Raw genomic sequence first — 25,151 nt, forward strand, 5'->3', positions numbered from 1 at the left:
TACAAATATAATAGTATTAGCTAAAATGTCCTCTTTTAGAAGATTGATTTGTTGACTGTATTCAGTAAAGGTACAAAAATGTCTAATCATAATTGTTCATAAGCCTTCAAAATGAGCCTGCGTTCCAGAAAAACTGCTCCCTAAATATTGTTCAGTGCTTATGAAGTGGGAATAAAGAGCTGGAAAGTGTTGCAGGAGATCCTTACATTAAAGGCAGAATAGGCCAACATAAAATATGAATTAAGGAAGCAACAGAAACCAGAAAGTGGGCCTAAAACACGATCAGTGATGAGGAAGCATTTTCCCTCTCACAAATGAGGCCATTGGACGGTGAGGGCAACATGGTGGATGTCAGGTCCGTCAGCTTGGCTGTGTCTAACAGCTGATGAATGACACGTTACAGCGGTCACATGACACTTCTTAAGCAGACGAAATAGTCTATATTAAAGAAAGAAGATTAAATTATCCTCAAGATCCTCAAGAGAATCCAGCATCAGTATTTTTGACATAATTATTTCAACGTCTTGTTCATAACAAGCTGTAGCAGTTAATAATTCAGCCATGAAAATAAATGGAAATTGGAGTTTCTTTTAAAAAATTACCAATACATCACATTAATCTCACTTTACAGTCTAAACACAAGCAGCCAAAACAATAAAGCAGCAAGATGCTTGATACCATTTCTGATTACAGCAAATCTCTTTGTCTGCAATAATCCGTTAAAGCACTACATTACAATAACACACTTCCTCTGTTAATGTGGACATAAAGTCATTGTCAGGTGTGTGTGCTATGTTTACCTAATGCTAAGGACAGATGCAGACCTGAAACATATAAAGAAACTGAACAAAACGACTTTAACAGGCTGTGCACACTCTGGATCATCCTTTTTTTGTGAGAAGATTCAGTAGAGTTTTTTATTATTCTTGTAATAAAAAAAATACTTTTTTATAATTGTGCTTGTGTTCATATTTTTTACTTCTTACAAGATGTAATAAATCAATTAGCTGATTCTGAATATTTAAATAATCTCTCTTTTCCTTTCCCCACACCCAGAGTATATTTTTTAATTACGAAATAAATCACACAGATGCACATATACTATATTTGATTTCATAATTAAAATATTATTATATGATAATGTCCATTTATCTTATACATTATCAGAACGATGGTATAGTTACAGCTAACAGTTTGTATACTTGCAGGTCTTCATTTATCCAGTTGTAACATGGCAGCATGTGCATTTAATGATCATCATAAGTGCAGGAATTTGCACCAAACAAAAGGTAAGCACTAATGCATTTAAATCTGAACTCCATTTGTTGTTCAGCAGCTAGTAACACTCTAAACTATTAAGTAGAGCTGTTTTGGACTGTAACAATTTTTCACTTCTCCTGTGAGCTTATCAAGGTATGGATGTTTCCTTCTAGTGTGTTTTTAGACATGTTTTTAACATAGTTTACCAGTAAGAAATTTGAAAATGTGGATATAAATAGTAGCCGGGTTTCTCAAACATGGTGGGCAAAGTCCCAGTGACGTCACAGAAGGGGGCAACAATTATTTGGTGATTCCATATTGGTCCAGTCGTGCTCCATGCAGAGGACAGATACTCAAATGGATGGAAAGTTTTGTTCTCCTGCGTCAGTTATGCTTGTAATATGGTCCGTTTTTACGGAGCTTAGTTATCCGTTGCTTGACGCAGAAAAGGGAGCAATACCACTGAAAATCGCGAGGCTTGTGCTGAGCAGAATAGCTGACATGATACCAACAAAAGAAACAAACAAGCGAAGAAAAGGAACTGAAAAAAAAGGAGAAGAATGAAGACGAGGACAACATCTGTAGAAATTCCACAAGTTTTAGAAGAAAGGCTATGCGAGTGTTTAGGGCATGTTGGGCAGTTGGAAACAACTTCTAGCAATGCATCACTGCCACCAAGCGGTGTCTGAAACTGACTGAGGTCAGATTGCAGTAGTGAACTGTGAACTCAGCATTGCCCACTATGGGCAATGTAAAAGACGCATGGAAGTATGAGGACGGCAACGTTTGACAATGTTTGAAACAGATGTCCCGATTAACGTATGTAAGGGAGCATAAATAGGCCCATGAATGGCTCATGTAACTTCCTCCATGTCCCACACAGCTTTGTTTACATAAATAACATTACAGTAAGTTGCTTCTAACTCATCATTTTCATTATTTCCAATGGATTTAAAGACGCCACCCATCTTTAAACTCTAGAGACATCCCTGTTTTGTTTAGTAAAAAAATGGCAGATTATTTCACATTTTGGATTTTAGAAATGAAATCTTTGTCATTGTAGCTCTCGTCACCTTCTAATACACAGTTCAACCGTTTAAAGTTTTTGAGTTGTGCTAGCAAAAACATGGAAATAAATTAAGGTTAATGCTCAAGTCTGATTTTTTACAGAAAACTTATTGTATTTTTGTGTAGTTGTTCACATCATCGACTTCAGCACACTTAACTGTAAACTTAACTGAATTGCAGCGTTCCCCTTTCACAAGTGCAGACTTGTGTCTCACTTCTGTGATGTCAAAGTTGGATGAAATGCAACATTACCACTTCGACACAGATCGGATATGTATCCACTTTAAGACCACATAAACTGGCCTGGGTTGGATAAAAAAAATAGGATTTGTGTTGTTCAGAAATGAGGGACATATGGGCAAAAAATGGGAAATGAGCTGCAGTATGAACATAGCCTTAGTCCCCACCATAGCTTTGTTTTCTTCTTGTGAATTTTACTTAGTCAGTTTTTCATAGTTTCTTTTAAATTATTGCATATAATAATTGCCTATATTTTTACTTGTTAGCTGGCAAACATACAGTATTCAAGGATAATGCAGCACATCGCCGCCAAAAATCCGTCTTGTGAGGAGCAAGGGTTAATTGCGTGTTGTCATGCACCCAGCATGGTGAACATGCAGTAAATGGGATTTTGTGGCAAAGAAGATGTGAGCACAAGAGCCGAGGGAAGAATAAGCATCCAGCAGTGCCTTCTATTTATTTAAACTGAAGAGACAGCCGTCCTATAGACCATTCTTACTGACATCACATTGTTCATTTACACCACCACGGTCGGTGGCAAAAAACTAGCTGGGACCCACTCCCACTATAGTGAGTTTTAATGAAAAAAACTCCAAAACATCCAAATGACGGAGATATTGCAACCTGATTTACCTTACCCTGACATACAAATAAGACAATCGACAGTCAAACTTCACAGGGGCAGAATTAAAAGCAAACGAGTCAGATTAATTTCCAACCAGCTGTAGTCGCATTTACACTGTGAGAATGTTTTGTTCATTTTCTGCTTCACATAAATCATGACTTACGTATAAACTTATTTTAATGTCCTCCTGGTTACACATGAACGTTTTTGTATTTCTTGTTGAATAAACATGAATATTTGTTCAAGAATTAGATGAATGAACAAGACCATTAAAAAAAAAAAACAACTTTAATGTAATTTGTGCTCTTCTCTTTTTTGCTTGCAGCTGTCTTTAAAACTTCCAGATAATCCTTTAGCTCTCTTTTCTCAGGAGTGAATGGCGTGTCAACCACCCTGCACGATGACCGCCTTTCCAAGGTGCTTGATGTGCTCGTGTGGCGAGGGCCAGAAAATTGCCACCCAGAGAAACGGGATTTGTGCAGCAACCATACAATGCCATCCTGGAAATTTCACCCAGAGAAATATATCCAGGTGGCACACTCACCATCAGGCACCCAGGTTCATTATGCACAAGGTATAGACAACAGTTCCAGCAAACAATGAATTCACTAATACTATCAACTTAAAATACTATAAGTAAAATAACCATAAAACAGTAAGGAAGGTAAATCAGGGCTGAGACCTAATTGGATGGAAGAACAAAAGAAGAAAAGGGGGGTCCCAGAAAAACCACATGGGAAGTTAGACAAACCAAACCAACTTAAGTGCAGAAAACACATGAAGGGGCACCACCACCACCACCAGGGCACCAATCCACCACCATAGGCTCAGCACCTGATAAGGGGAAAGAGAACAAAAATTATTATAAAGTACACTTGAAAATAAAACACGATCAGTTAATTTGGGAACACTGATCCAAACAAAATATATCAAACTGACAGAATTCACTCTGTTCAGACATGTGCACACACACATGTTGAAATGGCAGATTGCTGTCAATGGTGGACATCACACTGGTGATCAGGTGACCACGTCTGTGTCACCAAGAATAGTCAAACAGTTTTTGAATCAAAGCAAGACTTATCTAAAGTGACGTCCTCCAAAGCAAAGATCTTCCCAATGCAAAGCAGCAGTGATCTTTTCAGGAAGTGATCCGGTGCTGCACGGATAAGCTGTAGCTCAGTCAGGTGATCTGGAACCGTACTGCGTATCAATACTGTGTGTCAATAACCGGTGCTCATTTTCTGCAGCAGGTCGTCGGATGCTGTGTTATCACACCATTGTGTGTGGCACTCAATCTGGGGCTGCACAGCTTGACATGGAGCACTCTGGAGCAGGTTACAGCAGCATGCAGAATCAGCAGTTTATAAGTGATCAACGCGCATACAGCCGGCAGCAAGACCCACATGAGTCTCTAATACAATATAACCAGATTGAGCTGCACTAGACAGACAAAACGCAACAAACACATTGCAGCCGTGGCTGCGAGCCTACCTGCCACAATCCAGTGGCGGATGTCATAGATGTCAGAAAGTGACATAAAAACAGCCACCTGCAAGCAAGAGATGCAGTGTGTACGTCCTGCTTACCTTTTAAATGGTCCTCCCCTCCAGATGCAAAATGCAGGAAGCTATCAATAGATGTGCGTGTGTCCTGCTACACTCGCACACCATAACCTGTGGGGTTTTGTTTGACTGCAGATGGACTGAACCCACTCCATTCAAAGGTAGATGCGGTCTTGCAACTGACTGAGTCGTCTTGCCCTGCCCGACTGTCGTCATTCTTGGGACGATCGCCTTCTACCTGCGTTTCCTCCCATGCTATTCTGAAACCACTGCACCACTCCTTAAGCAGTATGTGTCCTGGTCTTGGACCCCCACATGCTCTGCCGCAGTTCAAATCCCAGCTCACCTCCCCACCGGTGCTCGCCCACTTTGACATACAGAGTCTAACAGTGGTGCTGTCCTTTCCCAGCGCCAGCAGGGTCCCGAGCCCCCTGTAGCGTTCGCTTCAAGGTTGCAACACCCCAACTGAACAGAAATATTTGGGTGGGGGAGAAAAGCGTTGGCATGCGTCTGGGCATGTGAAAGGTGGCATATGTACCTGTACTGGTGCTACTTCATGCTACAGATGGACCATCAGGTCCTCATAGCTCTGATGATGCATCACAACTCAATCAGCACACAGGCTCCTTTAATCTTTGCAGACTTGATTTGCAAAGTCGTTTCCATTTCCCCATTTGCACATGAAGCACTTTTAGAAACATTTACATTTAGAACATGTAAGTGAAAAATAAAAAACATCTCAACAAAAACATGACAAAGTGTCTTTTGTGTAAGAGTGGAAAAAAAAAGTCCAGATTCCTGTTGCTCTGAGTCTGCAGCAGAAGTAATCACAGAGCTGAACTGACATGTGTTTAAAGGACACCTGTCATGGCAGAACATGCCACTCCAACCTGTGATGCTGTTGTCACTCAGTTGATTGCACAATGCTGACTTGCTATTTGAAAAATGATATAATGAGAAACTGTCTCTGTAATAGTAGTGGAACTGCAGTTTAGATATGTCTCAAATACCTTGACCTCTGTCAAACAAGTTGGCAGGTTTTATGAAATAATTTTGTACTGCACTTGCAATAAAAAGCATGGTGCAAGAATGTTTCTGTTTATTTATTTATTGACGCAATGTCTTTACTCTGTTACAAATCTGACTGTTAACATGACTGAACTCAGCTCTAACTTAAGCCATGAAGATATTTAATTTTTAATCTTTTAGAAATGCCAACAGGATTTTGTGGCATAAAAACACCCAAGTGCTCATTCAGACATCAAGCTGACACATACAGTAAGCCAGATTTATGAAAAGGTGCAATATAATGTGAATCTGTCCACATTTAAGTTTAATTTAGAGCACAAATTGGATGCCAAGTATACACCTACACAGGAGTTGCAGAGACTGTCACATTCAAATCTTCAATTTATTAATGAACAGCAGCCAAATACATGCTACTTGGCAATGTATCACTAAGATATTTCTATTTTAAATAAGCAACTAGAGTCTTAAATATTGTTCCAGTATTTTACTAATAATCTTTAAAGTCCTGGCATGCTGATCAAGTACTCTCAACAGGTAAACTTTGTGACATTTGACAAGTCTTTCTGAGAACAAAAAACTATCTTTGTATGGACACATTTCTGCTATGCATGTGCAGAGCTGTGACAAATACTTAATCTTACTTATCCACTTATTGCTGTCTGTATATAAAAGATGGACATAGTCACTCACTTTCAACAAAGAAACTCATGTCAAAATGCTTTAAAGTGCATTGTCACTGAGAGCTACTATGCTCTGGCTCCAAAGATCCTTTATACCAGCAGACTCACACTCACATAAAATTCAGAAAGCTTCAAAATAAAAACAAAATATCACCTAAAAAATCTTCTTATTCTTCATAACTCTGTTACAACTCCCTCTTGGGCTTGCTTCAGTCCTTAGGTTGACTTTTTTGACATAAGAGGACAGGAATGTAGCATCTGCAGACTTCTCGTCTTGTTCCTAAATGCATCTATCAGATGTAAGTTGGGGTTTAATTTATTTATTTGTTGTACAGTGTACCAATCTGAACCCATTTCCATTAGATGATTGTTTTCATTTTCTTTTTTCTCTAACCCTTTGATGCACATTGTCCACTACAGAGGACACATATTTAAAGGCTGTTTATAAATGTATGCATGGGTGTGGACCGTACATTAGCAACTTCATTGGACATTAGTAAGTCACCAATACTCTGACACGTATAAGGAATAACTACATTTGATATAGTATATATACATACATTGTAATTACCAAGTTTGCCTCAGTGACAAGGACAAGAAAATGATCCAGGTGTTTTAAAGAATTTTTACATTATATTAATTTTACAAGATATTATTCTATAAATATTTTCATAGATCAAATAAAAAATCAATACACTGAGTTAAAGTTAAAATAAGATTAAAAAACAGAAAACCATCAATGTGCATGTCTGTAGAAGTAAAATATTTTATTTTAAAAAATGTGGTACTGTCTTGTAATAATTCATGCACCAGAGGGCTAACGTCCACCGCAAATAAGACACAGAGATTTAATGGCAGACCCACCTCTCTGCCACTAATACAAAGGCTAAGCTAATTAGTTTTAATTTCATATAATTAAAACATTTTGCCCTTTTTGTTTATACTCTTTCTAAGAACATATACACTATATTAGAGGGTGTAGATGTGCGGTCTGAGGTTTGCTTCCATACTGCCGCAGGACTCCGAGATGAGTCACTGTGCTGCCGTGGGGACACTTTGTGTGCTCCTCATAAATATAGCAAATCTTAAAGTGCAGAAAAATGTTCCTTTTTGAAACTGTGCAAAAGCTGAAGAGAAAAACTATGTATGTATATAAATATTTCAGTATTTATATAAGCTCTGAGAGAATTAAGGTTTGTTGTGGAAATCACAAGGCAATTGAACAGGTTCAACTCAACGCACAATTTTAATAGGTGTAAATGCAGAGAATGTATTTGTGCAGGTGAGAAAAGTTTTTAAGAGAAAGCTCAAAGTTCATAAGAGTCATGGAGATGTGTGCTTTTCAATAAAGGCAAAGAGGTTGGGGAAGAAAAAGGAGAGTGTATCCGTGGGCATTGCCTCAGGGCATCACACTTAGAGTGCCAGAGAGAAAGACAGAGACTGGGGAACATCCCTCACCTATCAATCTTTCCTCTCAGCTTTTATTTGTTTTACTGGTTTTTGATTCTTCTGTTTACGCAATTTTTTTCTTCTTCAACATCTCTGCTTTTCAAATTCTGCTTTTCTACGTGTAAAAGGATGTTTTTGCAGTGGAAATTCCAGAGAAAGGACATGAGTCCCCAAAGATGCAAATTTTTTTCTTTTGTCTTGAGTCTGCTGAAGTTATTGCTGTCAGATTTAATTTGCCGTACAATAAAGGAGCAAAAAATGACAAGAATTTCAGCTTTAAATCTTGTTGACTAAACCAAAAACACCTTAATTATTGTCAGAAAACAACTTATAAGCATTCTCACTCAATTTTTCTCAGTCATCAAGGCCTATAAACAGGCCAGTAGTCACAGGGTCTTTGCAGACAGTGTGCTCTTTCACAGTCATATTCAGACTCTTAACGAATGACATTGAGTGTGGGAGGGAAACAGAGCATCATGAGGAAACCCTAGAAAACTCCTCACAGACTGGGAATAATCAAATTATACCAAAGCAAAGGAGTGCTCTCTGTTGTTATTTATGTGTCTTATTTATCTTTGATAAAACTGCTGGAACTTAACAAAGCATCACATGCAGGAGGGATTTATGAATGTAGATCTATGTGGATCTAAGAATACTCTAGTTTAAATGATGACGATGACAAAAGATAGAATGTGAACAAGGAGGAATTTATCCAACACTAAATTAATTTGAAGAGTTTCTTATGTTTCAAGTCTTTATCAGTGGCAGAAGAAGGATACAGAGGCTTTCCTGAAACAAGCTCTGAAATAAAATGTGTAATCATTACATTATGCATGTAATTATGTAAAGGTAACAAAAAAAAAAAAGATTAAATTGTTATTAATAAAGGCTGAAATCAACATGTCACAGACTCATGATTATTGTAATTAAATTACTGATTATTTTCTCACTTCATTGGTACTTTAATTTATTAGTTTAGTTCTGTATTTTAAAGAAAGTAATTAGACCTAATTATATTCTGTTATTATGATATGCCCAAAATATAACAAAAACTTAAATTAAAGATTTTTTTTTTAAGTTATAGTTCAGGAGCATATTCATCTTCACATAAATTAGTCTGCCAGCTGTAGTGGATTATATTCACTGTGGAAAGATATTACTAAACTCAACAAAGGATGGGAAATTAATACAGCAAAAGGCTATTGGGGACTCACACCACCACCAATTCTGATGAGGATCAGCTGCCACTGGAATAGTTGAGTTTGTTTCTAAAACAGTGCAAAGTGGCCTTCCTATATGAAGTGCACTGTGATGGCTTAAGCTGTAGTCTTTATATTTGGACTGAACAAAACAAAACATTAAATGCCAAAAGTAATACTTGTTATGAAGCCTGTTGTTTTGTCTTTAAGTGGCATTACTGTACTTTGGCAGATTTTTGCACTTTTACTCCCCCTAACAAAGGCTTATTTGGGATCTGTCTTGCATCCTGCCTCTTCTCCGAGCTCTCTGCAGCCAGACAAAGTCAGTCGCATGATCTGTCACTTTCTCTCTTTTTTCCCTCCAATAATGTCCTCTCACATTTCTTTGCTGAATCAGCCACGATGAACATTAAAACTGGCCAATAGGCTATCTTGATATCCGGTTATTTGTGTGTAATGTGAAGCCGTAAAGCAAAATGCAGCAGTCACATGATATCCCAGGCTGGGAAAAACAGTAGTGAAGTGTGGCTTCTCAGCCCTGGAATGCTGCAGTGTGCCATCAAAATGAATTAGTGCTGTCTTTGAGCTACTTGAATGTCAGTTTTGCTAGAGGATGCTGGAGTTATAAAATCAGGATTTAATCAGAATAAAGGGCATTCTGAAAAGGTTTTACACCACCCGGGTTGACACAGGGCTTTAATGTGCTGCTTTTCAGTCAATTCCTGATGCATTTAGCTGTTTCACAAAAGAAACAGCAAAAATGTATAAATAAAAGCAGCTTTATTGGGAATTATTGATGGTTTGCTGTTTCTACAAACACATGGAATATATTTCCATCTAATATTAATACTAATACTAATTAAAACGTTTTTTTTATTATTTTGTGATCTATTTTTTGCATCCTTTAGTCAGTGTGCGACTCTTCAGAGAACAGTTTTACTGTTAAAATAATGCTGTCACTTCAGTGTATTTAGATTGTCAGCTCAAATACCATCACAAAGATCATTTCACCCCCCTTTTCCCTGGTTTCTGCTGGAGTCTGCCTTGTGGGACTGAGGGGTACAGATGGAGGAATCCCTTTCTCATTGCCCGCTCCTGATTTAGTTGTCATCCCTCGGGAGATCTCACATCTCCCTCAGCACAGAGGTATTTTCAAATTAAATACTATCTAATGAACTGGAAAACCTGCCCCCACTGCTCTTTGTGTGTGTCTGTTTGTGTATTTGTGGTGTACGTGTTGGGGAAGAGCTGGAGAGCAAAATGAGAAAATGAAAAGAAAAACACAAAGTGATTAAAAGACAGAGGTATTTGCATTGCAATTTAGTGATTGCACAGCCTGTGTGTGGCGTCATGAAGCGTGTGTTCGTTAATTGTATATCTCAGCAGTTCTAATTGCTTTAATTCCCTGTAATTAATCAGTAATTGCAGTGAGGAGCCACGCACAGCTTTGCTCTGAACGCAAAAGAACTTTTGAATATGGAGTACATAAATATAGATGAGACAAAGGAATCAGCGGAGATAGTGTGGAAACAGAATTGAAGAAAGACAAAGAAGAAAGGATAAAGAAACAGACAGAAAAAATACCATCTTTACTAGTCTTGGAAAGGCCAGAACCATGAAAATGTATTGTAGGGTCTCGTTTCTCATTAATGTATTCTGAATGAAAATGAGAGATTATGGGTGAAAGTGGAGCAGTCCCTACAGACTTACTGCAGAGTCATATAAATCCCCACATCTCAGAGGGAAAAAATGCCAAATGTTTTATTACAGAGATACTAAAGATAATACGGCCACATGTTCAGACAAAATGATGAATTCCATTCAATAAATTCACTGTGTAAGATTTTGGGGTCAATATGTTGATGTTTATTACTCAGAAGTGGAATCATATTAGAGCTTTACATGTGGGAAGGGTGTGGCAGCTGTTTCCAGGGAGATCCCTGTCCTATCAGTCCATCAGAGACCAGGATCCTTCCTAGTCATCATATTGCTGTAAGGTAATCCCCTACTTCATCTCTCTCCCTACATCCTCGTCCAAGTCCCCACTACCTCAACCCTGTCCCCTTCATTAATTCCCAATTAAGACAGCAGCACACCCACCCACACACTTCCTTATTGCACATATTGCACATAAATGCTTTTTCTGGTCAGACTTTTAATTTACTGAGGTCTAAGCTGAGGGTAGCAGACTCACTGAACTGTGTGAATGTGTGTGTGTAGTTGCATGAGGTATGTATGTGTGTATGTTGTATAATGATTCCTTCTCTGTTCCTTTCCCCAATGGTGGATGAAAGCAAACCTTTGTCATTCTCAATCGTTTTTTTAAATGAGAGTTGGTGGCTGGTCTTCGGCGACCTGCTGCGCTCCTCCCTCTCCCCTGTCTTCTATCTGCCCCCCTACACCCCTGCCCACCCACACCCACCTCATAAATGGCCCTGGCTCTCTCATAACAAGCTGAATTCTCATAGATCTCCATCAATTTGTGTCACACTAGGGATTCCCTGAACAAAGATGCCTTTACATCACCCACAACATCTATGCATTATTAAGGCTGGAAAAACAGCCTGCAAAGTGTCTGCCACAGCTTTGGTTGTAGAGCTAAAAGATGCGAAGCAGCGAGGAACAAGAAGATGGAGCGGAAAAAAAGACAGAGAGACTAATAATAAAAAGCTAACATTTTAAATGCTGATACGGCCATGCATTCCTCTGTATGTTAGTAATGTGTCTGTTAAGCGGAAAGCCTGCTCTGCCGCTCTTTTTTTATTGTGTTTGTTTATTAAAGAGATTTCCCAAGATGCAACTCATTTACAGGCAACACACATCAGTGTGTGTGTGTGTGTGTATGGTAAGGCTTGAGCTGATCTTTAAATGGCAGCACAATACTATTAAAATGCAGCTTGTCAAAAGGCTCTACATTCAATAAAGGACATTTAAGCAGCCTCATATTCAGCTCTTGAGAGCCCTCAAATGGCATTCTGCTCTGTGGAGTCTACCTCCACTACAGCAGCTGATAGCATCACTCTCTCGATGTCGAGAAAGTAACAATACATGAATAGATAAATAAAATTACAAGCAATGCGACATGGAAATTTCCTTAGGGTAACAATTCACCTTTAAACCTAATTTTTAATGTCATGAAAAATCATTTATGATTTATGAGCAGGAACTGCTCTCTGTGGCAGAGTTATAAACTGGACAATCTGGCAGCCGGGGCTTGATTAAAAGAAACCAACATGAAGAGGCTCCACTGACAAAAAGCTGAAGAATATGCTAACTCAGAGAATGCGTCATTAGCACTTAGCTGCTAATGAGTTTCATTTAACTGCAGCAATAAAAGGTCAGAGACCTCAATGTGGTTCAGTGTGCCATAAAATACCTGCGCAGATTCATTTTCAACCACCGTGCGGTAATCCAGGATAGATAACCAAACCATAAAGGGCAAAAGACCAAATGAGACCATCTGAAAACATAACACAAAAAGGATTTACTCAGACAGGGTGATGTAAACCTAATAAGGTTGAAAGACAGAGACAGAAAATCACAAAAAGTGATTTACATGATAAAAAAAGAAATTTATGCATATTAAAATAAAACAAGCCTTCACACACCAAAATAGATAACAGTGATTAAAAGAAAAACAAAAAACACTCATAGTAGTGTCTTTCATACAGTCACACGTGCACACATGCATACAAGCAAAAGATTTGCCCCACCCCCCAAAAATCCCCCAAAAAGTCACTTACTTCAAAAAAAAAAAAAAAAAAAAAACAATTCAGGTTTAAGTTTAAGTTTACAGGTATGAGAGTGCATGAATGTTTGTCTTATATATGTTTATACTGGTGCTGTAATGGACAGGAGACCTGTTGAGTGTGTACCCCACCTTCTGTGACAGCTGGGGCAAGCTTCAACCCCACAGCACACATAAAGTGGATCTATACGAGGGATTCTCCATCAGTTGCTTCTCTTGAGGTTTATCCACATAATTGAAATGGGATCTATTCTCCTCTGAGTCTCAGGACAGAGGATGTTAACTGTGCTGCTTGCTGAGACAAATTTGTGTTTTCAATTTATACCTCTAAATAAATTAATTTGACTTGTGCAGCTTTACTTTCCAGGATGACAAGAATGCACAGACAAATATCAGAACATAAGTGCACCATTCCATAAGCCTTAGACAATTATCTACTTTGTCATTTAATCAGGAGTAGTTTTTGATGGGTTGTTATCATGATTATACACCTTGTTGGCATACCCACTCATGATCTGGCCCTGGCAGCTCACACACATGCAAACACACACCTTTCTGAATTCACACAGCACCGTTACCTTCTCAACAGTCGCAGTAATAAGATCAAACTTGCTCAGTGAAACCCAACCTTTGTTTTATCCGATGGAGGCATGAAATGAGATTCTATTAATACCTGCAGCCCAATTGGGCTGGCTGGCTGACTCCCAGCGGAGGCAGCGCTGAAAAGGTTAGGTGCTGCAATTACGCAGGTGGAGTTGTAGAAAAGATGGGGGTGAGAAGGAGATGATTCTGCCTTGATCACCGGCTCTGAACAAGGTGTTATCAGCTGCAGCAGGGAGGGAGGGAGAGCAGGAGAGAAGTAGGGATGGCAGCCAGAACGGCGTTAATGACTCGCCTTGTTGTTTGAAGCAAGGAGTTGCGTTTTCAAAGGCAAGGCAATTAGAGGGGGACTTGTTCTGTTGTGCTCAGGCTACAGCAGTGACTTAGTAAAGCTGTCACCTAACGGCCAATCAGTGCTGGACAGGAGTGACTGGTGAATGCTAACACACAGGGACATGACGTAAGGACCGCACCACACAGATACACACATATACACACACATACACAGCTGAAACACATACATTCCCCATTAGGATGACAGATTTTGTCTCAATGTTTATGCACATAGTATAGTTAATAAATCTATGTGTGCTTTACATAGACATGCAGTGTATATGAAGAAGTGGTGATGCGTTATCAGAACGCTTTAACTCGTATTGTGCTGCCTTGCTCGCAAGAAAAGAGAAAAAAAATTGCCCCTGCTTGTACCCTAATGTCTCTTTTTGTCTCTTTGGATTTTCCAGTAGTGCAGCAACACACCCACCATTAGTTTGCTGCTGTTGCTGACCCCAGTCATTCATTTAATTGGCTGTTAATTGCTATTCTCTCTACAAAAGACAATGTATATGTGGTGCTATATTTAGACTCGCCCCTCGATAGCTCTTCATGCTAAATTACAACTTTCAGCCAGGCGCTGAAGGGCCCCATTGTGGCCTGTCGTTCTCCCCCTCTGTGACTGACTGACAGGCTGGGGGGGGACATCTCTCTCTCTGTCTCCTTTTCTATCCCACCCACCCTCCCTCCCTCTCTCCCTTCCTTTCTTGTTCTCTTTTTCCCCTCCATCAGCTGCTGTACTGTACACTTTGTCACCTGGATCAGGCCGTCTGAGCTGATCTGTTCTTGTCTGTTTGACTCAACTGCAGCATTGTTTTATCCGTTGCTAAGAACGTTTGACTTCTTCATTCGGTTTGCGCTGGTTTTTTAATAACTTATTTGGTGTGTTTTTCACTTAGGGAAAGAAAGGTTTTTATTTGTCAATTTTAAAGTCTTAAAGTTGTTTTGCAAGACAAATTTACAATTTTTAACATTAATATTTGTTCCAATTCAACATTTTTCTCCCTCTCATTTCAATCAAAATCCAAAAATATATTATAAATATATTATTATATAGATGTGTGATTTCCTGAACTCGTTTATTTTTTGCATTTTTCCATATGCGGTTGTCCCTGCATGTCCATTTCAGCAGCTCAGAGCAGACCAGCTGTGTCTGAGTCATGTAGAATTACAACACACACAGTCATGGGAATGTTTGCGACACAGATGTGAGTTTGATGGATGACATGGGCCAACTGCTGAAGTCACACAGTGGAAATCCCAGATTACTCAGCCCTCACATTCCCTGATCTGTCCTTTTTTACCCCATTCTTCTGTCTTTCTTTGTGTCTACATCTCTTTAACTCTATCCATCATTCATCAGGTGAGAGCAAAGTAAGTGGGAGGAGCCTAGGGGTGTGTGTGTGTTTGTGTATGTGTGTGTGTGTGTGTGTGATTTATGGCTCTGACTTTTCATTTGTAATACCCTGATTATCTCTGGGGAGCTTGGTGGGAGAGTGATGAGGGGGAAGAGGGTGGAGGCCTGATGCTGGTTGCGAGGCCTGAGCAGCTTAATAATGTGTACATGCCCACAGCGTCGGGGGGATATAAGGCAACAAAAATGCTGCCCTCTTAAAATGAGATGGGGGAACGATGGAGCAGAGCAAACCTCATGTTTCAGCAGATTTAATTGTAAAAGAGCAAGTCTGATTTCTCCTGCAAACCACTTTTGTTCAGTGTCATGATTTAGCCTTCATTAGGCATCGCTGCACCTTTTGATACAGTGAAGCTGATAAAAACTAATATGAACATGTATTCTTGCTTTTGCTTTCTGCTTTAGGAGGATGCAAATCCAATGGGACTGACATTGATGAGATAATTAGTGCACCGTCTTTCCTAATGACAGCAGCTAACAGTTACAAATCCCACAGACACAGGTGTGCCGTGCAGAAACGGATATATGCAGTTTGCAAAGTGAGATAATTTTCTCGCTAAATTTTTTGAGACAAAATAATTCACCATCAGGACGAGCTGTATTGAGGCAGAAATTGTGTGAAATGTAACAGATGATGCCTCTTTCACACTTTAAATGATTTTCAGTGGATAAGTCCTCTTTCTGTTACAACTATTTGCTCACTTGCTTTGATTCACACACATATTGATGCATGCGCACACACATACACACACACACACACACACACACCTGTTTAACACACAAAGGTATATTCATCCCTGGAAATAACACCCTTTTCATTTCTGAAATGGTCCTAATAATCATCATTATCATCAAATACGCTGTTGTTATCATAATCAGATCTACAGAGATACACAGCTTTAACAAAATGCAGCATGAACCCTGCTTGTAATAATTGCTACGGTTTTGCATGCATGTTAGCATAGAGTGCATCTCCAGTTTTCACACAGTGCTATTATCACAGCATATAATACCTTGCTGATTATCCATTCAACAAAGCGTAGCTATCGTTACTGTTATGATAATAGCATGCGTGGCTGTGATAATCCACACAACCGGTGCACTCTGTCTCTCAGATGCTAACGATGATAGTGGGTGGTCGTACACACAAACAGCAGTGGCTGGTGGGATGCTTCTTCTGATTCAGCTGGGAGTCAATTGAAGGACCCACAACTGATGAAATCCATTTGACCCCGGACGGGCCGGCCGCCGGACCTACTGGTGAGACGGTGAAGACAGGGGTGGCCAACACAGTTTGTCTTCTCCTCAGGCCCACAGATCAAGTGCTGATTAGCTCATTTAGCTGGACTGATTAAGTTAAAAGGAGACACCTGTTTACCCTATGGTGTGCTAATATGTTGCCATGACAACAGCCAAAGGCCCAGTGTCTGCATCTCTGACTGCCTATCTCTCACTTCCTCCTCAATCGCCATGTTTATCCGTCCACCAGTGCTCTTCTTCTCGCCACATACACACTTGCACACACAGATGTCTCTCCACTGAGTTGCTTCATCTGAAGTTGCTGAGGTAAGAATATCAGGTTTTCCACTCAGTGGAGCGCGAGCGCTCAGTTCTTCCCCATGGTCCACCCAGCAGCACCTGTGTGTGTGTGTGTGTGTGTGTGTGTGTGTGTGTGTGTGTGTGTGTGTGTGTGTGTGTGTGAGTGTGTGTGTGTGTTTCTGTGTGACATTTCAGGTCCAAGGTGGAGGAAGCTAAAGCACACAGGTGCATTTCATATGACTATAAATTGACTTAGTGTGTGTGTGTGTGTTGTGGGGATGTGGAGGATATAAATTATGTTTTCAAATTTCTTGGTTTCTGGTTCCACGGTCATTTTCTTCCACCAAAAAGCTGTGAAGAAGTGTTTGGGGTGGGAGACACTCAGTTTTATCCTTAGCGTAAAAAAAAAAAGTTTTAAAAAGAGGACACAACATCGGAAGATCTCTTGTCTGCCTTTCTTCTTGTCAAAGCGCTTTGAGTCTGTCTTCATCCTTAACGCCTCTTCTTCACTCAGTTTCCCCCCTTTCTCACCCTTCTTCCCTCTGCTTCTCTCTTTCACACCTTACGTCCCATGGTGGTTGACATGTGTCTCAGCGATGTCTCTGACATTGTCTCTCCTGCTCGGTCTCACAGCTCCATTTAGGTCAACCCTTTAACCTGAAACAATGTGATTGTCTCCCTTCTCACACCCTTTTACATATCTCCCTTTCCTTCATTCCCTGTGCTGCCCCTGTCTTCTTTCCTTTTAGTCTTTTATAGTTTCCTCCACACGACTTGTCAGTCTGTAGTTGCACTTGTGGTATCTGTGTTTTGTTGATCTGTCACGTTTCGCCCTCCTCCTCTCCCTCCTCCTCTCCCCATCTTGCTCCTCTCCTCGGTTGTTTGTTTCTCCCCTTGACTCCGGCAGACTCATTATCTTTGTAGAACAGCAGTATGCGTTCGTCAGCAGTGATTAGCAGCATTTCATTCTTACATCGTTAAGGAAAGACAGTTTGATATTTGACGAATGAAGATATGGCATGCCCTAATCTTGCAGCGCAAAACTGTGTCATAGTAGATAGAAGCTTTGGTTAAGTTTTCCATAACATTTAAGCTTGCATTGATCATAATCCAATTAATGAAAGAAACAGTAAGACGGACAAAAAGGACGGGGGGGGGGGGGGGGGCTTGCTTCATTAAATAGAGAGAAATCATCTGTAATCAAATTGCTGAGTTCTCAGAACTGATGAAGTGCATGCATTTAAAGATCTAATGAAAATTCTTGCAGTTAACATAATTAATTTGCAGTGCTTTTGATAAGTGGCAATGACTTGGAGATTATTACTTTAAATGAATCGTTTTGCTGTAAAGCTGTAGCACAGGAAAGAAGTTGTGTGCAGGGGGTGGGGGGTTGCAATGGGAAAACACTATTGCACTTCCAAAGTTCCTGAGGAGATGAAGCAATGTTTTTAAAACACAATAAGACAATTAGACACCTCTAGAAACTAATTACTGCTGCTTTAATTCCTTCTTAGATTAAACAACGATTGAAATAAGATGATGTCTCAAAGGACATGTTTGTAAGCAGAAAGGAAAGATGCATTTGTAATTAAAGGTGGAATTATATTTTTCTCATTAAACAAATATTTGCTAGAGACAAGTGCGTGCACATTTATTCAGAAGCTACTTGTAGGTCTCTCTCTTTCTGTGATGGTAAATTAAAGGGGATGCTGCTTTGCATCGCCTGCAGGAACACACCAGCAGCCTGCTGACGGGAGGTGAGCTGGTCTGACATCTCCTCCGACAAGATATTACAAACACCACCCAATTGTGGGGATTGCTTTACTCTGAGGCTAAAAAGTAGGACACTCAACTTACTAAAAAAAAAAAAAAAAAGGAACTTTTCTTTTTTTCCTACAATTTTGTTATTGTGAGACTACGCTGGTAATGTTGTTACTGCTCAGATCCACCGCAGGCTTTTTCCCATGCTGTCAGCTAATGTTGATGATGCCTTCTCCTCTATTGCCGTTCCATACACGCCACTGATGGACTCAAAACAACTACTTTCAGCACGACTGACTTTCTCTTATCATAATTTGATTATTTTAATGATCTTGTTACCAAACCTCAGATGCTGCACTTGCATACCCCCGGAGGGAGGCTACGGTTGAACGCTTTGTATGAATCTCACATGAGGCTCAGAAAATGTCCAAGGGTGACAATATACAGTGGTGTGTTTATCCATGTGTGTATGTGTGTCAGTGCTTACATTTAAATGATTGCGTAGAAATGTAGAACTTTCCACAGACAAACACAAGCCAGCAGCGGTGACCACAACCACACCTCCTGACACAGAACAAGAGGAAGATTATAGAAATCTATTTGCATAAAACAGCCCAGCGCACTATTAGTCAAACACTACAGCCAGAGGGGGCTTGATTGTGGCGTTTCATCATCGCCTATTGAATTATCTGGATTAATTTAACGCATTTAGGCCTGTGTGTTTTCCCCGGCTCACAACTCTCCCTTCCCTTTGTTAGCGATAATTACACTAAGTGGGTCATCTCCATCTGAGCTTCTTTTTCTTTTCCCACTCCCTGTGTAGCATTAGCATTTTCAACTTTTCAAACAAAGTTTGGCAAAAATCTAATGATACAAACGTCGTGATTCACTCAGCATTCTGTTGATAAAAGCCTTGAGATGCAGGCAGTTGACTCAGAAAGTGGAGGAGTGGAGCCAGAGAGAAGCAGGGTTCAAGTAAAGTTTTAAAAACTCACCTTTCATTTTATTTTACTTTCTCGTGCATTTGAGTTCTGAGTCACGGAAACTTGTATGGGCTGTTTTAACCTGCGTGGGCACAGTCGGTCAGTAGACCAACAGTATATCACAAGTCATGCTGGAACAAATTTAGTAAAGTAGACCAGATTATGCAACATATGCCAATATTTTATTCCTTTGGTTCTGCAAACTGTCTTCACTGTTTTACAGGTTTTTTATGTGCCATTCTACATGAGTAGCACTTTAAAAAGTAACACAATGAAAAGAATCAAACGGTTGTCATAGTAACACTAGCTTTATTTGAAATGTAGCATGTGCTGGTGGCTTAGAATATTATCTAATCAACAGAGTGATCTAATCTGAAAAAAAAAAAAAAAAACAGCTCAGTCTAAGTCAAGGCTCAATTTCTGCATCTCAAAAACACCTGAATCATTTAAATGAAATTAAATTAAATGATCATTTATTTCATAGAGAAATTTCAATGTTGTAAGAGTTTTGTTTTTTTTTTTTTAAAAAAAAAACAGTGCTAATTATTTGGAATATGAAGTAGATGTCTTGTTCCGGAGGATTGATGACTGCTGGCAGGAATGATTTCCGGTACCTATCTGTCTTGCATTGGAGTTGAAGAAGTCTCTCACTAAACACACTTTGTTGTTTCTTCACTGTGTTGTGTAGACGATGTGAGGAATCTTCCACTATTTTCAGCAGCTTGTGGAGCATTCTTTTCTGGACAATCAGCTCCAGTGGCACCAGAGTTCAGCTTTCTTGATCAATTTGTTCAATCTTTTTAAGTCTCTGGGTCTGATTCTGCTGTCCCAACTCATACTGCGAAGCTGATTGCACTTTCCACAAGAAACTTATAGAAGATATGCAACATAGATCGCAATGAATTCGTTAGGATTTTGTGTTTATAGCCTAGCAAGGATGGAACTGATGATGTCCCAGGCTGTGTCTGCAGGGGTACCAGGTATGATATAAGCCTGAATAACAGAATAACACAGGTAAACTGTCTGGGTAAATAATATGGACAAAAACTCAAAGCTAACAGTTTGATGTCCTATGGGCAGATATTCTCCCTTACAGTGACATGTTCAGGATGACACCAATGGTGGTTAAAAAGCACTGAAAATCCACCTCCTTTTAGCTTTCTGCTAATTTTCTTATCGTGGCCTGAACCCACAGTCTTAAAGCAGTGTACAGACACATTAGAATCCGGGATGTGTTCATGTAGCCATGTCTTGGTGAAGCACATATTACTGCACTCACTCTTTTTGGAAGCTTGTTAGAAAACTCAAGCTCACCCATTTTGTTAACAGTTTCACGTTAATCAAATCAAATCAAACTTTATTTATAAAGCCCTTTTCATGCCAAAGGCAACACAAAGTGCTTTACACGATTAAGAAATTTAAGCATATTTCAATTCATGCATGTTAAAAACAAAACAAGCCTCAACACATTAAAACAAACAAACGTTACCCATCAGAATGGATTGAAGAAATGGTATGAAGTTGCACACCCCTGGTCCAAATGCTAATCTTATGGTCAATATAAGCAAGATAATCTGTCTCTACAGCTAAATGCGTTCTAAAAGAATAAGCAAGCTAAAGTTAGATGTGCTATTTGGTATCTAAAGTTTGGCTAGTTTATTTAAAACTAACCTATCTTTTCTTGTGTTGAATTTCCAGTCAGAGATCCCAGTTACACTAAAGTCATGTCCACATGGAGATGAATTGAAGTATTTTTTTTTTCTTTCTTTCTTTTATTGTTTGGATGTTTCTTACACATGAAACCAACATTTTGGGAGCCCCAAAATGCTAATTATTGAAACCAGTTCCCAAAGTGAATAAATCTGAAAAGGCCACTGTTTTGTTTCTGTGTCTGCTACCTATACACATATTTTCTAAACCAATGATGCTATTGATGCTCCACCTCTCCCTTACACTCCCGCAAAGCCCCTTAACAGCTACAATGGCAGGTTACAGTTTTGCGCTGCAGAAGCTACACATCATGATATGGCTTTTACAGCTAAATCTGTAAAAACACAAATGTCTCCTTTTGAGCTTGACTTTCTTTCATCTCTGCCACCTTAGTGTCTCATACATGCTTGATGGTTTCGTTACTCATTTGTTTTCATTTGTTGAAATCATAAAATAAGAATGTACAATTATCGAGGCAATCACTTGACTGCTGTTGCTGTCCAATGAAGCTTATTTTTTTTAAACAGAATAAATTTTAGTCAAAAAGCACTTTTCATACAGTAGTAGCACCAAGTGCTTTACATAATAAAAACAATGTTTGTACTGAGAGAAAGAGAGAAAAAACAGTTTAGTAAAAACCAACATTTTTCTTCCATTGTCTGGATAAGGGAAATGAATTTGCGCTACGTGCTCCAAATGTGGGTGTCTGTATGACGGTAGCAAGAAAACATTGGGATATGGCGCTAAGGGCGAGTCATGGAATCATTGTATTTAGCTAGCCAATTCGCTAGCTAGTTCTTTTTAGGATTTTTATTCTTTCTCTAGTTTAGGACATGGCAGTCTAGAGTTTTTTTTATTGTAACACTTATTTTTGTGGGTCATTTCCATTCTTGTAGCTTATTCGTGTTGTAGCTTTTATCTTTGTGTTTTTTATTTGTACAATTTTGCATATGCAGTTGCAGACCAATGTGATGACTAGGGCAAAGACATAATTCCTTCATCAAACTGGTTCACTTCACTTGAAAGTGACTTTCATGTAAATCCAATATACTCAGTGTTTGCTGTAACGTGCTGCTCAACATTTTTCAGAGGACCACATTCATAAACATATAAGTCTTTATAAGTAAGTGGAAGCCATGAAGAAATATAACATGTTTTTGACATATTCTTTCTCCTATTTTGGGGCTTGTTTTTCCTTTTAGAGCATTCTGCTATCTCCTTTTGTCATTTTGTGACGAGAGCTCACCTGTGAATAATTCATGAGGAGCAGCACATACGATTACACTGGTTAAAAAGTAATGAGGTGTAGCCATAATAAAAGCTCGTCTGGCATTGTTTTACCAAGTGTCTCTCACACGCAGATGCTGTTGCTGGCCCTGAGTTCACATGAAAGCACATCCTTGTCGCCCCTGACAGAGCGCAACGTTAAGCGGGAGAAAACAAGAAAACAAAACCGCGGCCTGTGGAGCAGGTGGTTAGAAATCAGGCACCACAGAGCCCCACAACACACCCCCTTCCCATCACAGCGGTGTGATCTAGCCCCAGCTATGAGCTGTCACTAGGGGCTTTTCATGTCTGAGCTTGGGAAAGATCAGTAGACTCCCCGTCTGAGCTTGGAGCCCTTTGATAATCGATGGAGCTTACAGTGGTGCTTTGTAACGACAGCGACTGTTCACGGCCCAATCAAACTGCACCGCTGTCCTCACTTGCTTGTTCCCAGGATTGTGCGGGCTATTTCCTGTTTGACTTAAAATGAAGCCTTGTGTTTTATGAGCATGTCAGTGTTGACAGCGAGGAGATGCATCAGCATTACAAAGCTCTGCTTTTTTTGTGTTTCAATACAATATCTGTTTTCAGCACAGCTTGGCATTTTTTTTATGTCCAATCAGAACAGATGTACAAGCTCAACACAGTTTTTACATAACCTGTACCTACACTCTATGACACACTGTAACTTGGGTGACAATGAATCTACTTCGTCATGACGCAGAGAAGGGGGTTATTATTGTTCTATTAGTCACTACTCCTCTTCTGTCAGAAATCTGACAAATACTTGAATTTTAAAATGATCAAGTATTAAAACAATATAGTTTCTCTTTAGATACATGTAAAACTTTAGTTTTTTGATGATACATTAAAGATGTCGTGGATTTTACAAAAAATACAATTTATTATAATTATTACTTTTATTGTATTTTATACACACACACACACACACACACACACACACACACACACACACACTATTATTATTATTATTATTATTAACAAAAGATGTTCACTGAAACCCATTTGTCTTCATTTTTAAAAGTTATACACTTGGTTATACATATTCACACCTTGAAATGCAATCAGTATAAAAGCAACTTTATCTACATACGAGCACATCAGTTCACAGACCCTCATGTACTGCAGAGCTGTCTAAAGTTGGTTCTTGAGGGATGCTGTCTTGCAGTTTTGGGATATTTCCTGCTGCAGCAGACCTGAATCAAACTGATGGGTCAACATGCTTGGGTAAAACTTCGCAACAAGCTCTACCCTCAGAGAGCCTTTTAATTTGTATTAGGTGTATTGGATCAGGGAGAAATATAAAACCTGCAGGATTGTGGCCCTCGAGGACCAGAGCTGGGCAACCCTGGCAGACATCTCTGTTTACATACTTTCAATGGCAGGGCTACTGAATTCGATCCCATGAAGACCACTGTCCTGCAGGTTTTCAGTGTTTCTCTGCTCCTACACATTTAACTAAAATTAAATGCATCCAACAAGCTATGAAGTTCTGCACAATGACTCATTCATTTGATTCAGGTGTGCTGGAGTAGGGATACATTAAAAACCTGCAGGACTGCAGTCCTTGTAGGACCAAACTGAATAGCCCTATTCTATGCTGTGTAAAGCAAACCTGCAATGTCCAAACACATTTAGCAACCTTTTAAGGTGCAGTGCCCTCGACAGAGTGAGTGTACATGTCTGATGATATAAAACTTCACGGTGTATCTGAAGGTTGATTAGTTGTATTATTAACCAGAGGTCAGGGTCCTAATAAAGCTAATCATAATAAAAAACCACTGTTGCACAATCCTATTATTTAAAGATATGAATATACCATGTGCCACCAGCTGCTCCTTGTTGTAGGCACTTGCCCATGGAGCTTCTCTGTAAGATGTGCTCCTCCTGGGAAACGGGAGACCACGAGTCAGTGATGCTAGGAATTGCAGATAGTGTGGACATTTCTGGAGTGATATTTTTGTGGTTGAGGGAACATATCTGGAGACACTTTAATGTGTACATGTGCAGTCTATTGCAGCGATGGTGTTCAGAAAACCAGCAATAGAATTAAATCCCCTCTTGGCTTTGACTAGTTCTTGAATGAATTAAATGAATGAAGAATACCTGATTTTTTCCCTTGAGGCTAATTATCACGTTAGGACGTGAGAGGAAATTTCTTTTTTTTTTATTATTATTATTAAATTTTTTTAATTACCAAAAGCTATTTTGAAAAACCTGACAAAAACATTACTGTAATTTTATTATTGTATTTAATGAGCTGAACAGAATACAACACAAATGCTGATCTTGTTCAGACACATCAGTACTCCTGAGTATTCAAAGAATTCCTTCTTATACAAGAAATATATCCAAGATTTTCATGGCTGCCACAATCATTGTAAAAAATTTGGAAGCAGAAATTAGGAACAACTGTGAACTGTTGGTGAATGAGGCCGTTGTTTTCTGATGTGATTGTTAAACAATTTTTTGTGAAACTGTTTGCTTGTTTCCATCCTCCATCCTTTCATCTAAAGGGGCAATAATGAGTAACTGTTAGTGATGTGCAGATCAATACTGAAACATCAACCTCTAATACCAGCTTTTTATGTTCTACAATCGATTTTCATGTTGGAATATCAATATTTTAAATATGTAGTTTATCACGAATCGGAAAACAGT

Source organism: Melanotaenia boesemani, chromosome 7 (genome assembly GCF_017639745.1).
Source record: "Melanotaenia boesemani isolate fMelBoe1 chromosome 7, fMelBoe1.pri, whole genome shotgun sequence".
Classification (NCBI taxonomy): Eukaryota; Metazoa; Chordata; class Actinopteri; order Atheriniformes; family Melanotaeniidae; genus Melanotaenia; species Melanotaenia boesemani.